The sequence below is a fragment of the Tasmannia lanceolata genome, unplaced genomic scaffold, assembly GCF_043159265.1.
Source record: "Tasmannia lanceolata isolate RefF3 unplaced genomic scaffold, GAP_Taslan_0.1 ptg000006l, whole genome shotgun sequence".
NCBI lineage: Eukaryota > Viridiplantae > Streptophyta > Magnoliopsida > Canellales > Winteraceae > Tasmannia > Tasmannia lanceolata.
The window spans coordinates 27,128,091-27,143,306 of record NW_027518683.1 but is presented as its reverse complement, the minus strand read 5'-3'; the positions used below and the strand labels follow the sequence as shown (position 1 = coordinate 27,143,306).

General features: G+C 37.5%; 1 long non-coding RNA gene and 1 pseudogene across 1 annotated transcript in view; both read left to right on the top strand.

The window, feature by feature from the left end:
- The window catches only part of LOC143878532 (uncharacterized), a 37,720-nt gene extending 26,172 nt beyond the window's left edge, over nucleotides 1-11,548 (top strand). Inside the window, exons 2-4 of the long non-coding RNA XR_013251007.1 lie at nucleotides 730-770; nucleotides 2,260-2,325; nucleotides 11,486-11,548. This is a non-coding gene — a long non-coding RNA (uncharacterized LOC143878532). The remainder of the gene's footprint in view (nucleotides 1-729; nucleotides 771-2,259; nucleotides 2,326-11,485) is intronic.
- A 781-nt stretch (nucleotides 11,549-12,329) lies between these two features.
- LOC143880511 (5S ribosomal RNA) lies at nucleotides 12,330-12,464 on the top strand (annotated as a pseudogene).
- The last annotated feature ends 2,752 nt before the right edge of the window (nucleotides 12,465-15,216 follow it).

Below are 15,216 nucleotides of genomic sequence, written 5' to 3'. Positions count from 1 at the left end.
GCCAGCCCTTGATTCTCAAAGTTGGAGTCTTTCCATTGGTTTGACCAGATACCTGTTTTTTTTACTCTATTTCTTGGAAAACCACGTCGCAACCAGCAATAATATTAGATCTATTTCCCTGCCCCCTCCTGAATGCTTTCAGCTCAATCTCAAGCCAAGATCAGGAAAAAAATGCATTGACTCGAGTCTCTATTACTACCTCCTAGATTAGGAGCCTAGGAGTGTAGCAGTAGGAGTTTCAGACTTCAGTAAATGGTCATTTTAGAATTACTTGATCCAATGTGATGACATTGTGAGGTGACTAATCAATCTTTTAATTTACATCATTTTGGTTTCATGGAGCAACCACATTGTATACTATAGGGGTTGTTTTTCATGTTATAGATGCTAACTTATTTCTATGAGCATCTGGAAATATTTGATCTGTGGTAAAGCATTTTATTGGTTAATTTTAGGCAATCGATTTGTCCATTTCTTTTCAATTACATCTTTAAATTCATCTACAAGTTGTTTCATATTGGGTTGTTACTATAGAAAATGAATGACTTAGTTTTACACCTTACGTAGTTTGTAAATATTTCTTCTTGTTCCCTATTTTTCATTTGAATACCGTAAGGCTTATGCCCCGATAACCTTTCCATAGTACGGTTGGTGGTAGACTTGACAAAGCCAGTTTCATGTTTCTTTCCATTTTGTAATTTATGATTACTATCTTTTTCTGGATTACAGTTATCATGAAATCCCAGAACATGCAATATATCGGCTTGGAGGTACATCCTGCATTATGCTTGTGTCAATTCATGGATGAAGGAGCTAAATGTTTCTACTATTAGAGATTTTCTGCGATTTGTAGCATCTGATACTTTTACTCTGTCTGCAAGTATTGTCATGTGAAAAACTTTTGTTTATAATATGTGATAGTATTTATATTCGCTATTATTTGGAAAATAGTTCTGTCATTGCCCTCTTTCAAAATTACCTGGTGTTAGCGGTTGCATGATCAGTGTGCTGCCTTCCGTTGCTTCTGTTCTCGTTGACGTTACATCTTGAATATCTTCTTTTGATCTACCTTATATATTAATGTCTGTGGCTCTCTCCTCTCTAGATTTGACTATTCGTAGTGTCAATGCTGCTTAATATTGATTACTTTTGATTTAGCTGCTAAGCCCAGTGCTAATGTACAGTCTTGAATTACTCTCAATGCTAATTGAATCTCATTCCTTAAATGCATTCATGTAAATAACATATAGGTGTCTTCTCCATGTATGGTTGCGACTAATTATTTGCTTCTTTCAGTGTCTTTAAAATCATATGATATTCCTTAGTTCGTATATATCCATGTGAATAATGTGTTGTCCACATAAATAAGATTGTCACAGGCCACTTGCGGAAAAATGTTCAAGTTTTTTGTGATAAATATATTAGATATATGTGCAATAATTAACTAAAAAAATGGTTTTATAGACGCAACTTTGAACCTGTTTTATTCTCAATCTCTTCTGTACTTGTTTTATATAATATGGCTAATCTAGCCATGTGTTAAATATTTCGCATTGTTATTTTGGAAACATGACCAGTCAAGCTTGGAAATGTAGAAGACAGTTTGGTTTGGCAAACTGGACAAGCTTGGTAGCAAGTTAAACCCCTACCAAGAAGGGTATTATTCCGTGAACATAATTTTCCAAGTGGAGCTCTCTATTCTTTTTGGATTTACATACCACTTCCTACTTGACAAGGTGTTTGATTTTTTAGCTTCTTCTTTACCTTCGTACGAGATTTTATGCTGCAACTTCTTAGTCTTCATCGCCTCCTATATCAGAATTCGGCTCTTTGCTATTTTCTTCTTCTGATGTCCTTTCTTTTTAGAAATGTTCTTGCTATGCTGAGTTCAGTTAACTTGCTATAACTCTTGTTAATTTTTTCTTCTTCTTTTAGTTTGGACTGTCATCCAACTGCTCACTTGAAGTGTCATGCTTAAGTCATTTCGAAAATTACGACCACTTATCCATGAAAAGATTTTTTTTTTTCTTTCTCCCATAAACCATAATATTGCCTTTCTTTTTCTATAAACAATAATCTCGCTCTGCTAAACCCTACAACCTATTTCTTGTTCTCATATCTGGCTTCTAGATATGCATTTTATTTAGATTTGCTTTATTCCTTTCTGTTGATTCAAGTGCCTTATGATTGGATATTGGTACATATTTCTTTAGTTTGAACTTTTCAGTTTCACGACATGTGAATTATTTTATTGTTCAGAATAGCCTCTCAGGAAACTTGGCTATCAGCACGATGCTTTTCTTTCTTCTCCAAGTTCTGTGGCAGGTATTCTTGATTATATGACTTCCAAAAAGATTTTTTACATTGAATTTCTGCATTTTTGTGGGACATTAGTATATATGTCACTGCAAGGATGAGATGTGAAAGGCACACTGAATCCTTGGAATATGTAGCCACATTAAAAGTTGGAATATCTAGATTGTTGCCAAAAAATTAAACCACTTTTTAGAGTTAGCGACCTCAGTGCTATATTCATAAGCACCTAAAAAGTTTTACTACACTTTTGTATTGTTACCTCGGAACATTTATAGTAAAAATTTAGCTTTTCTGGTATTGTATTTTGGGCTCTTTAGCATATAGGATCATATGCGGTAGGAAAGGAACAAATACAGTGCATTGTTGAATGTAAATAAAATTGTAAGAGAGTATCAATATCCTGATCTTCGTTTTTATCAGAAATTGGATGAGGCAAATCAAACCGAATATCAAAGTCAGGAACCAAGTATATAACCAACCTGGTACCCTAAAATTATTTTCCTTCACATTGTAAAGTAGAAAATGAGAGAATTGTGTGGTCCAGTTCTTCTGTCTAACTAAATCTTTGAAGTATCTTTCTGTGTTCTCAAAATGATTTAAGTATCTTTTCTGCGTCTCCTTCGAGATGGGGTTTGAAGCAGCGAGCGGTTCGTTCGCCCGGTAAGCGGCAAGTTACTTGCAATGAGAGAGAGAGACCTTTCTGTTCTGTCAAAATGATTAGAGTGCCCCCATTTTTATTTTTTTATTTTTCCTGGTTCTCTTTTGAGTTTGGGTTTGGGTTTCGAGCAGCAAGAGGTACTACCAGTAAGCGGCAAGTGGCCGGCATTTAGTGGTGAGAGAGAGAGAGAGAGGTTGTGGTAGGGGCGATCAATTGCGTTGCATGACCAAGAGTGGGATTTCAAGCAACGAGCTGTACGCCCAGTAAGCGGCAAGTTACTTGCAATGAGAGAGACCTTTATGTTCTGTCAAAATGATTAAAGAGTTTTTTTATGGTTCTCCTTTGAGTTTGGGCTTCGAGAAGCATTAGTTACTAACAGTAAGCGGCTAGTGGTCAGCATTTAGTGGAGAGAGAGAGAGAGAGAGAGAGAGAGAGAGAGAGAGAGAGAGAGGTGTGGCAGGGTCTATCAATTGCGTTGTGCGACCAAGAGTTGTAATGGTGCGTCATGGTGGGCGCAAGTGAGTGGGAGGAAAGTAGGGGAGAGAGGTGGTAGGGCGGTGAGAAATTATGTTGTAGGACTGAGAATTGCAATGCCACGTGGTGATGGGAACAAGCGACCGTGGTGTCTGGTAGTGGCTGTTTCTGTATGCGATATGGGAAGTGGTGATGTTGAAAGTCTCTTGAGAAGTTGAGTGTTTCAAAAGATTTGTGAGCCTGTACGAAACCTGCCTGTTTGATCTGTTTCTAGTTCAATTGGAACTGGAAAAATCTGTTTTTGGTCTATTCAGACTATATCTCAAGCTTGATTCCCACCCGGTCCATGCTTGGTTCTGGTAACATTAAAATAATAACCAGGCTGGTGTGCGTAATTTTGAATTCTGCTAGTTTCAATTGAACAATAAGGATTCGAAAATAAGGAGCTCTAACCCTGCAGTGCTTCCGGAGCTTCTCACAGAGAGAGAGAGAGAGAGAGAGAGAGAGAGAGAGAGAGAGAGAGAGAGAGAGAGAGGTGGTTGTGGTGGTGTGTGTGTGTGGGGGGGGGGGGGCGGTGTGTTGTTTAAATTTCGGTTTCGGATGCCACAGAAATGGATATGTCAGTTCCTGTTAGAAATTTCAGTGGAAATCCTGTAAAATCACGGAAATTTATTGAAACATATGCAAATGATAATTTTAAGATGAAACTGCAGAAATTGCTAGAATAAGCACAAATGCACACTTAAAAACCATCACATAGGTAGGACAACCATCCATAATAGTATAACAAGAACGGACACCGAGTACATGCACTGTGGCACATGTCTGATAATTCAATACACACCCACCTTTCCCTTTTAATTCATATAATTTTTTTTTGAAAATGACCATTTAATTCATATAAATATTTATGCATAATGCATGCGTCACTATCATTAAAAAATATAATGCATATAATGCATTTCACACGCAATTAATATAGATATATTTACTCATACTGATATAATATACTACCAAGTACCAATACACTTGCAGTTTTGATTTCGGTAGGATGGAAATGGAAACATGTAAGCCATTTCATGCCGGTATTTGTGAAAATTTAAAACCATGGGAACGACAGCCAATTGTGTTGTGCGACTAAGAGTTGTGTTAGTGTGTGGTGGTGGCAGCAACGGTAGCGGCGGGAGAGAGGTCGTGGTGGTGGCGGCAACGTTTGTTGTGCGGCTGAGATTTATGGGCTTCTAGTGGCGAAACAAGTGACATTGACACGTGGTGGTGGCAGCTTATATGGTGTGCGATGTTCGCGTGGCTTGGGGTGGTCACTGCAGGTAACAATGCAAAAGGATATGGGAAGTGGTGATGATGCTACTCTCTTGAGAAGTTGAGTGCTGGAGGAGATGTATGAACCTGTACAAAAGCGGCCTGTTTGGTTATGATAGCATTAAAATAATATCCAAGCTGATGCACATAATTTTAGATTCTCCTAGCATCAATTGAATGATAAAGGCAATTTCTGAAAATAAGTTGTTCCAACCCTGCAGTGCTTCTGGAGCATCTCAATTAGTGCTCGTGTACTTACTATGAGCAGCTTATTTTTTTTTAAAGATGAAAATTTTATTGATACTATGAACGATACAATGGGAACCAGGGGTCCCAACCTGCATTACATAGAATCAATTAAAGGTGGCCAGGAGTATACTCCTGAGCCAGAAAAAACGAAGAAAATCTACTAATCATCCGCTTCACCGAGGACCACCCATCCTTGTACTGCCTTTCTACAGAACAAGAGGTTTCCTTCCCTAATAACTAGAGTCACCACCTAGAGAGTCTTCACTGCCCCCAAACCTCCAAAGGTCGAATTCAACGAAAAGCGCCATATTTGGGGGCCTCTCATGCAAGGCTTTCCTCAAAATAGATTTGTCATCTCCATTTAGATGGTCATTCAGTTTGGTGATGTAGGCAAGCCATCAAAATCGGAAGAGATTCATCCATGCTATACTGAATCTGGGGCTCTAGCAGATATACAACCCTGGAGACCAGGATCAGGACATCCAGAGGATTGCTAGATACCTGACCTTCTTCCATCATACAACAAACTACCATCTTCATGTAGAGCCGATTATTCCTCCGCCCAACCCCCAAAACCAATCCAAAATTCTGGCAAAATCCCAGAATAAAAGCTGATTACTTAGGAAAACTGATTTTCTCGGGTCCTCATAGGAGGCCATTCCTACTACTCTAAAAATCCTATATTCAAAATGGAAGGGGAGGGCCTTTTAATAATCGAAGCGAAGGACTAGAGATCCTTGGAATCTCCAATCCTAGAGAAGGGTGCTACGAATTTTGATGACACGCCTCTGTCTTTACCAGCCAAAATCAATACATCCACCTACTTTTAATTGACTAAGACTTTTTCAGCCCCGGGAACCCCAACTATAGATTTAGTTATAGATGGGTCCAGACCTAGGCAACCTGGAACACAAGTTTAGAAGTCTAACCAATCTGTTGAAGTTCTTCTTTGCACCCGGTTTGGAACCCAAGATGGTACTCAGTTTATTCATAATGAAACGTGCTTGGGAACTTCACCCCCTATCTGGGAAAAATGAATCATTAAAAGAACTGCTAGGGGCACGGTTAACAAAATTCTTTCTGGCGTATGAAGGACGCCTCTGCCGGATATGAGGGGTAGATTTCTTGGGACTCGCCAACGTACCCAAAAAATCTTTCCCGTTAAGAAGCTTATATCTTGGGACTCGCCAACGTAATATGAGCAGCTTATATCTCGTTAAGAAGTGAACAATAGCTGTAACTTAACAAAGACAGCTCCCAAAACTGGGTCATCATTTTCTTACCAAGAGGCCAAAGGCTAAATGTTTTACAAGGCCATCCCCATGTGTGTCCATGGCCATGCATCATGCTTTCTGTGTGTTTTAATCATGTTGAGAACTGAAGGAATATAAGAGGGATAAAAAAACAAACCCTCTATTCTAAGGCTCAAATATCTTATTAAGACTAACAATGCTCTCTTTGCAGTTATCTCAGAGCCTTTGACCGGAAAATCTGATATCAGTTCTATTCCCCGTATTGTGGGGATGTACCAATTTTTAGTAGAAGATACCTGCCCTAAAATATGGATTGGGTAGAAAGGAAGCATCTCTTTTTCTATTGTAAGCTTTACGCAACATGCAGTTTCTGCTTCCTATAATGGAGATATGATGTTTGCTGTGTTTACTTTTGTTTATGCAAATTGGTTCATTATACGCAGAGCTCTTTACGAATATCTAATTGAATCCCGCAACACTATAAAATCTAAAGGGTTAGTTGGGGGATACTTTAATGCTCTCCTTAACATTGAAGTGAAGGCTGGTGGGAGAGCCCCAGTTCTTAAGATCTATGCATGACTTTCAAGCTGTAATCAATGCGGGAATAGATTCACCAGATGTAGCAATCAATTAAAGGTTAGGCATTTAGCAAGAAAACTCTCTGACCATACTCCTCCGCTATTCTATTTTATCAAACTAAACCTTATTGTGAAAAGACCTTTATGGTTGTAGAAAATGGATAGTTGATGATAGATTCATAGTTGTTGTGGGTGAGGACTAGAAAAAACTTATGTATGGAAGTAGCTTATATGCTCTAGAAGCTAAACCGAAGAGGCTAAAAAAGCTGAAAATTTGGAATAAGTTTTGGGAGATTTATTTCAGACTTAAGAGATGCTGAATATATGGTTACTTTGGCTGGTAACTTGTACGATGAGAATCCCTATTCTCAAATACCGAATATTTGGCTCTTGCTGTCAGAACCTTGCTTCAATCTTTGCTCAAAGAAGCGATATTTATGAGGCAAAACTCAAGGAAAAAGTGGCTGAAAGAAAGTGAGAAAGTTTTTCCATGCATCGGTAATGCATTGGAATTCTTATACTATCTTAAGTAGATTGTGGCCTACTGATGAATGGGTGGAAGGTCAGACATCTATTTAGGAATTGATGAGTGGATATTATAAAGATTTGTGGACTAATGAAGGACCAGCCTCTAATGTTAATTTGTTAGATATCATTCCTTAATGTATCATTGATGAGGGCAGTGAAAAACTGATGAACCGTTGGAAACTGAAATTAAAACTGCAGTTTTCGGGATGTCAGTTGATAGTACGCTGTGGCCTGATGATTACAACAGTAAATTCTTCACTCGTTGTTGGAAAATATTTAAAGGGGATGATCAGGACTATTAGAGAGTTCTTCCTGGGCCAACCATTGCCGAAATCATATAGTTCCAACTTTCATCACCATTACACCAAAGCACGAATCTCCAAGAGGCATGTCAGATCACTAATTACTCTATTCAACTTCAGTTACAAAATAATTTCTAAGGCGATTATTAATCACATGATGGATATTATTCAAAATATTTTTTTTCTGGAACAAAATGCTTTCTTGAAAGGTAAGAACATCATTGAAATTATACCATATTGCTAGAAATGATTCAGAACATGGATAGAAAGTCTTATGGGGCAATGTCATCTTGAGGCTTGATATGACCAAAGCATACAATCGTGTTAAATGAGATAATTTTTGGTGGTTCTTGCTGAGTTCGGATTTTGCAGCCCGTTTATAAATCTGATTAATGGAGATCCACTCTCTCAATATCTATTCGTCGTTACAGAAGAGATAATGAGCAGAGGGTTGAGGAAGTTATTTGAACTAGCTGAATATTATTTTTGTTCAAGAGGGCATATTCCCATCTACTATTGCTTTTTTGTATACGATACTATAATATTCTCCAATGGTAGAAAGAGATCGATTAACAACATTATGAAATTTTTGGCTCTGTACGAAGCTGTGTCTGGTCAACTTTTTAATAAAGGAAAAAGTTTCTTTTCCTGCTCTGAAAAATCGCCCTTGGCCAGAAGGAAGATAATAAGCGGTACTATGATTTTTCAATTGAAAAGTCTTCCTATAGATTATATGGGATCTCTACTATACAATGGTACACTTAAGATTATATAATTTGAGAAGTTGATTTAGAAAGTGCGATGGCGGGTGGTGGGATGAAAATAGAAGTGTCTAACGGTGGGAGTAAGCTCATCTTACTCTATCATGTGATGTCATCTATCCCCATTCATATTATTTCTGCTATTAAGCTCGCTATAGGCATTCAAAAACGGATTGAAAGTATATTTGCAAACTTTTGATGGGACACCATAAAGTTTGGCAAGAGAGTTTGGGCGGCCTAAGACAAGTTGAATAAGCCAAAGGATAAAGGAGTTCTGAATGCGGAGTCGTTAATGGACTTTTGCAATGTTTCAAAATCAAAAGTATCCACAACTTGCACCAAAAATCAAACTCATGGAGTGCATTTCTGAAGTCGAGATACTTGAAAGGTGAGAGCTTGTATTTGACGGTTCCACAATCAGGTGACTCAAAACAATGGAGAGACATGCTCTGGTTTGAAGACGAATGGTTAGATAGCATCAGATGAATTGTTGAGAAAGGAAACATCTACTTGTGGACTGATAAGTGGTTCGACAATTGTCCTCTTACAGACCTTGGCTCCAAAGTCTTTGGCGTAGATTTGAAACTCAGGGTGAAAGACATCTTGAAATAGGATAGTACTGTGAATCTTTCTGACGTGGAAAATAATCTCTCTCGAGAGGTTAATGATAGTATGAAAGCCACAATATTGAAGATATCTTCCAAGAGTGACAAGCTGGCTTGAATTCCTAATACCTTTGGCCATTTCTTAACTAGATCTGCTTGAAATGTGGTTTGTATTAAGCTGTGTCAAAAAACCTGGCTGAAGTTTATATGGAAAGGCTTGCCAATGAAAGTTTCTTTCTCTTGAGAATCTTTGCAAGAGCAATTTTTGTGGATAGTAGGATTAAGGATATATTTATTCTTATTACATCCAAATGTAATTGTTGTACGAAGGAAAAAGAAGAAAGCTTTGATCCTTTGCTCGTTGAGAGTGTTTTAGCAAGAGATCTATTCAGTCGTTTTGCTAATATATTAAATGTCTTTATTATTCAAAATTAACCAATCACCGCATGGCTCCTTCAATGGTTTAAGCTATCAAAAAGGAGGAAAATTCGACGTTCGGTTTCTTACTGAATTTTATTCCATCCTTTATCAGCTGGGAAATTTGGAAGGAGAGATGCAAGCGGCATCTGTTAGATACTTCTAAAACTAATAATATTATTGCTAGAGCAATTATGACTTGGGGCACCACGCTCGCAAAGTCTTTTCTCCATCTTAGAGTGCTCCTATTTGGAGGTGTCAACTCTTCAGTTTCAACAATGAAACTTTTTAATTGTAGGAGTCATATGAGTAACCTTATCTTTTCTTTTTCTCATTTGTATGAAGTTGGTCCTAACTTGTGGGCTGAATTGAGAGTCATTTTAGATAGCCTTTAGGTTTCTTTGAGATTTGGATTGACGGCGACACTAAAGCCATGTTTTGGCGACCACAAAATTTTCTCTCAGGAATATTAGTGTATCAAGTGTTGAGAAAGGATTAGGAAGGGTGGGAGGAGAGTCTTGAGAGGGCATGAGCGAGGCACGAGGGGATGGTGAGAAGTGTAAAAAACATGGAAAAAATAAATTGCGTTTTCAACAGAGTTTTTATTTTCTTGTTTTTCAACCTTTTTCTCACCCTCTCCTCACTCGGTCCCTCTCAAGTCTCTCTGTCTCACATCCTCTCTTACCACTTGGTAAGCTAATATTTTATGGTCTATGGTTGAGATGATCAATTCCGGTAAGGAGTCTCCATGGTATATAAGTTATTACTAGCAGGATTTAAAGGATCTTGTTACTAGATCAAGATCAAGATCAAGCCGAGGTTTATCTACCAATATAGAGAAGACAATCAAGTAGCGGATTCTTTTGCTAATTTCGTCTGTGATATGAAATATAGTCCGGTCTTTTAGGAATGGAAAGGTCTTCCTAGTCAAGGGGGGCTTTAAGGTTTGTTGTTTTGGGAATTTCTAATATTCTGTCCAAGTGATTTCTTTCTTGCATTTTTGGGTTTTGAGGGAAGGTGACATGTTCTTGTCTTATCTTTCTTTAATATCAAGAAAATTTAAGGTGTCGGCATGGGTTCCTACATTCCAGATCATAGTTGCCGGAAACTCCTTGGCCGGGTGGGAAACTTGTATCCCTTAAAATGCGTTTCTCTGGGAAACTCGTTTCTCCTAAAACATGGGAAACGCGTTTCAGAAACATTTTCGAAACATGATAAAAAAATTGGAGAAATGTTTCCAAAACGCGTGGGAAACATATGAGAAACTTATGTAAATAATGTGTGAAACGCGTGATTAACGTATGCAGCACTCATAGAAAACGCATGTGAAACGTGTAGGAAACATGTGTGGAACTTACGAAAATCATTTTGGAAAAAACACAACAAAATTGTGGAATAGATATTAAAAAAGAAAACAATAGCATATATTGTAATATAAATAAAAATAATATAAATAAAAATAAGAAAAATTCTAATAGAAATTTGAAATTAATAAAATTTAAATCTACTAAACAACGTATTTTGGGTTTCTCTTGTATTTCATGTGTTTTTTTCTATCGTTTCTGAAACGTTTCTAATTCGTTTCCAAAGACGTTTCACATATTTGCAGTGAAGTTAAATCCGCACAACCATGATTCGACATTTTGATCACTCACTTTGGTTTACAGTTCTCTGATTGGCTGCTGAGAGCATTTTGGGAATGGTAATAGCCTTTGACAACTGGTTAAAATGTGTTTTACAAGGTGACTTGTCCCATTATCAAAACATGGTCACGCAGATATCAGTCTCTTAAGTCTTTTCTTGGTATCATGTGAGTTGGAAGTGGATTTAGTTGTACAACATGGTTATTTCTGTGAGATGCTTCTTGAATCATGTTCACTTTGTTTAATTTTTTCTGCTTATGCTTTAAACTTTGTTTAATTTCTCCTGCTTATGTTTATTAGAGAATGAAACATTGCCAAACATGTGATAGCCATGATACTTCGTCATATTATCTAACAGAATAATTTATAATGGCTTGCTAGGTTGTGTTCTTGATATGGCATATTTATTGTGTCTGTTTCAACATAAAAACCGATGAGTGGGTAGGTTCTTAAAGCAATTATTTTACTGATTTTCGTAGCTGTGCTTATCTTGCTCCCAACATTTATATGAGTATAACCCATGTGATTATTCAGATAAACTGGAAGAAATATCCAGAGTTCCACCTCATTGTTCAGCCTCAACCAGGTAAAATACATATATCAGCACAAGAACTATTGAACCTAAGATGTCGATTGAGTTTCTGTCCAATATGTTTCTAACGATATTCATGAGTCTTGCCAATGTACTTTTCCAGGGCAACCTAGTCCGGAAATGAGATTTAGAAACCCATATCATAAGGGTATTATACTCAACATTAAGGAGTTCCTAAAAGTGGAGTCATAGACCCATTCTACGCATGAGTTTCCAGACCTCAGACGACTTGGGTTCAATGCATGGTCCCTTTCTACTAACAACAATCTATTCAGGTCAAGGTCTGAGCTCAATTCAAAGTAGGATTTGGTCACTGGTTTATCCACTAAGATGTGGGTTAAGGAGATAGGCCAGTAATTATTGGCAATATTTGGCTAGCAGCTCGGAGAGTGTTTTGGAGTCTCCAGCTTTCGCCATTCCTAGAAAAGAATGAAGTGTTTTGGAGTTGACAGGGTAGATTGGTACGAGTTCTTCAACGACACAATCATTGGATTCCCATAAGCCACAAGATGGAACTCCTGGTTACCAAATGGAAAGTGACTCAAACCATGTGGTAATGGTTTCCTAATTCACAATATATGTACATATAAGTATATAACCAAATGGAAAACTCAAGTGACTCAAACCATTTCAGGGTGCGATCATACCAGCACAATGCACTGGATACCATTAGAACTCCGAAGTTAAGCGTCCTTTGAAGTTAAGCGTGCTTGGGCGAGAGTAGTACTATAATGGGTGACCTCCTGGGAATTCCTCGTGTTGCACCCCTCTAATTTGTTAATTTTTTAATAAAAAGGTGACTCAAACCATGTGGTAACGGTTTCTTATTTCACAATATATATGTATGTATACGTACGTGTGTGTGTGTGTGTGTGTGTGTGTGTGTGTGTATTGCTGATGAAAATTTCATATTTCTCAGTTTCATGAACCACACCTCTGGCGTGAACATTTGTTGTCTTTTCTAGTCAACAATCTTCATCTGATACTGAAATTTTCATAGTTTTGAATCTGTGAAACATCATCTGTACATGAACTGTAAACTATTTTTCTGAACCCAAAGGAAGATCTTTATGAAGAAACGTAATTGTATACTCGTTCACAAAATTCAATCTTTCCCGGCATAAAGTTCCCCAAAGCCTCTCCCTTTCAGCTCCAAATCCACCCTTTGTTCATATCCTCTATGCTTATGCTTGAAAGATTTCTCATTCGCAAAATTCAGATTCTGTTTTTCTACATAAAGTGTTTGACAATTCAAATAAGGACTTGCTCTCCTAACATTTTAGAAGCTGTTTATTCTTAATTCTTTTCAATTTAAAACATTCCTATATTCAAAACTCATCACTCCATATTTGTTTTATCATTTGTGGTGATTAAATCTTTTCAATTTAAAACATTTCCATATGCAAAACTCATCACTCCATTTTTTTTTTTAATTGTTTATGGTGTTTAACACTTACTTGATTGATGATACCCTGCATCTCCAATAAGACCATTCTTTGTCATTAAAAAAGACACTTTAAAAATTCCTTATTTCATCTTGAGAGACCTACCTCTTGCAACTCAAAATTCCTTGATTTTTAACCTCCATTTCCTATATCCCTTTGTAATATCTTGATTGTCAATTTCATTTAGGGGCCCGTTTGGATATGCGGATTTTAGAATCCAGGATTTCTTCAAAATTGTAGCTAAGAGACAAGAGAAGAAGCGGACTAGCCGTCGTTTTTGATTTTTCGCCCTTCTTTCCGTCAGCAAGAGAGTAGCAAATCGTCCCATATTTCCAGGTTTTAGAAATCTCATGATGCAGGAGAGTTTTTAAAACCTGAATTTCTCACTTAAAATCCAAGAAACGCTGTTAGGGCAACATAGAGCAGCTTGATCATGAACTCTCTTTTACACTGTGTACCTGGATTCTAAAATCCGTGTATCCAAACAGCCCCTTAGTGTTTAAGCTCCACCATCTTCCCTCAAAAAAAGTCACTAGGACTCAAAAGCTTCACTATCTCCCCCTCCAAAAATTTATCACCTCCATAAAACAACCTGCATTCGAACTCCATAACACCATCTTCTCCCCAAGTTCCATGACTCAATCTCTGTAGCCATGCTCAATTATTAGATGCCACCGTATCTCTCAATCTCCGTAGTCATGCTCGATTATTAGATTCCACTTTGTCTCTTCTATATTTTTTGGTCATTGAACATGGGACCTGGACAATAGGTGGCTTGACGATTTCAACTGGTAGCTGGGATTTGAGTCTTAAAGGTTGTTGAGAATAATCATGAACTTAAGCCAGTTCATGGTGATGTACCTGAAACTTCATCTTACAAGATCATGGATGTCTTTCCCGTTGAGATATTTGACCCATTGGATCAGTATATTATTGTAGGTATGTAACAAAAATCTTTTGATACTTATAATTTGTTTATATCTTTCCTCATGCAAAGAGGAATTTAGTTTATTTTGCTCTAATTTTGTCATGTTCTCAGCAAATTTATCGGACTTGGCCTTTTCTTTATTGATTGATTGCAAAAATCAACCGTCTAGATTTTCTTGGAAGAACTCTATACCTGGTTTGATGGTTCATAGTATCATCAGCTCATAGTGGAGTCAACGGCAGTAAGCTAGACTTGTGGCCTCCGGTTGAATCAGTGAATTTGATCATTTCCTCATGGCACGTGTTGGGTCTGAAAAGTGGTGATTTGGAAAGAATTTAACAGCCGATGTCTTTTTAGCATTTTTCTTGAGGAAATTCACTACACTGCTATATGTAACTTATTCATCATCTTGAGCAACATCTGTCTAACGTCTTCTGTTTTGAAGTTTCTTGTTCAACCTTCTACTATTTACTATTCTCTGTTAAAGGGCAAACAAATGTCCCCGGCTCAAGGCTTTGGACTTTGCAGTTTGATGAAAAATTTGGTTGGACGACGAGAGGAGAGAACATTAGCACCACAAGGGCACCATGTAAGAAAAAAAAAGCAATGATGTTCCAAACATGTCTGGGAGTCGGTGGGGTTTGAATACAATATTGGCAACCAAACATGGAATCGGCTTTCATTGGCATTTGAAATTCCAATTAATGCCAAGAGTTCTGCTCCCAAACAGGGCAAACATGACTTGTCAAGTATATAGCAAGCTTCTATATATTGATTACTAGTGGGACACCCGTGCGATGCACGGGCGATACTATGAAAAATAAGGCATAATTTACCCAAGAGTATCATTAAATGTAGACAAGTCAGTCAAGATCATAAGCCAATCACCCCAAGGGTTAGCAAGCATCAAAGGAGAGGATTAATGGTTAACAAAATCTAAGAAAATTACACCCATTCAGTGGAAATTCCACTGTTGATCCACACAATGGACAGTCCACATACTGGAGTTCTCAATGCAATAATACAAAGACACACAACATACCAACAGATAGGATGACCGAATTCAAAAACAAAAGCTTGTAAATTCAAAAAACAATGCTCCCTCAAGAAGAACTTCTCCTCCTTCAGAGTTTTCTCCAGAGATCTA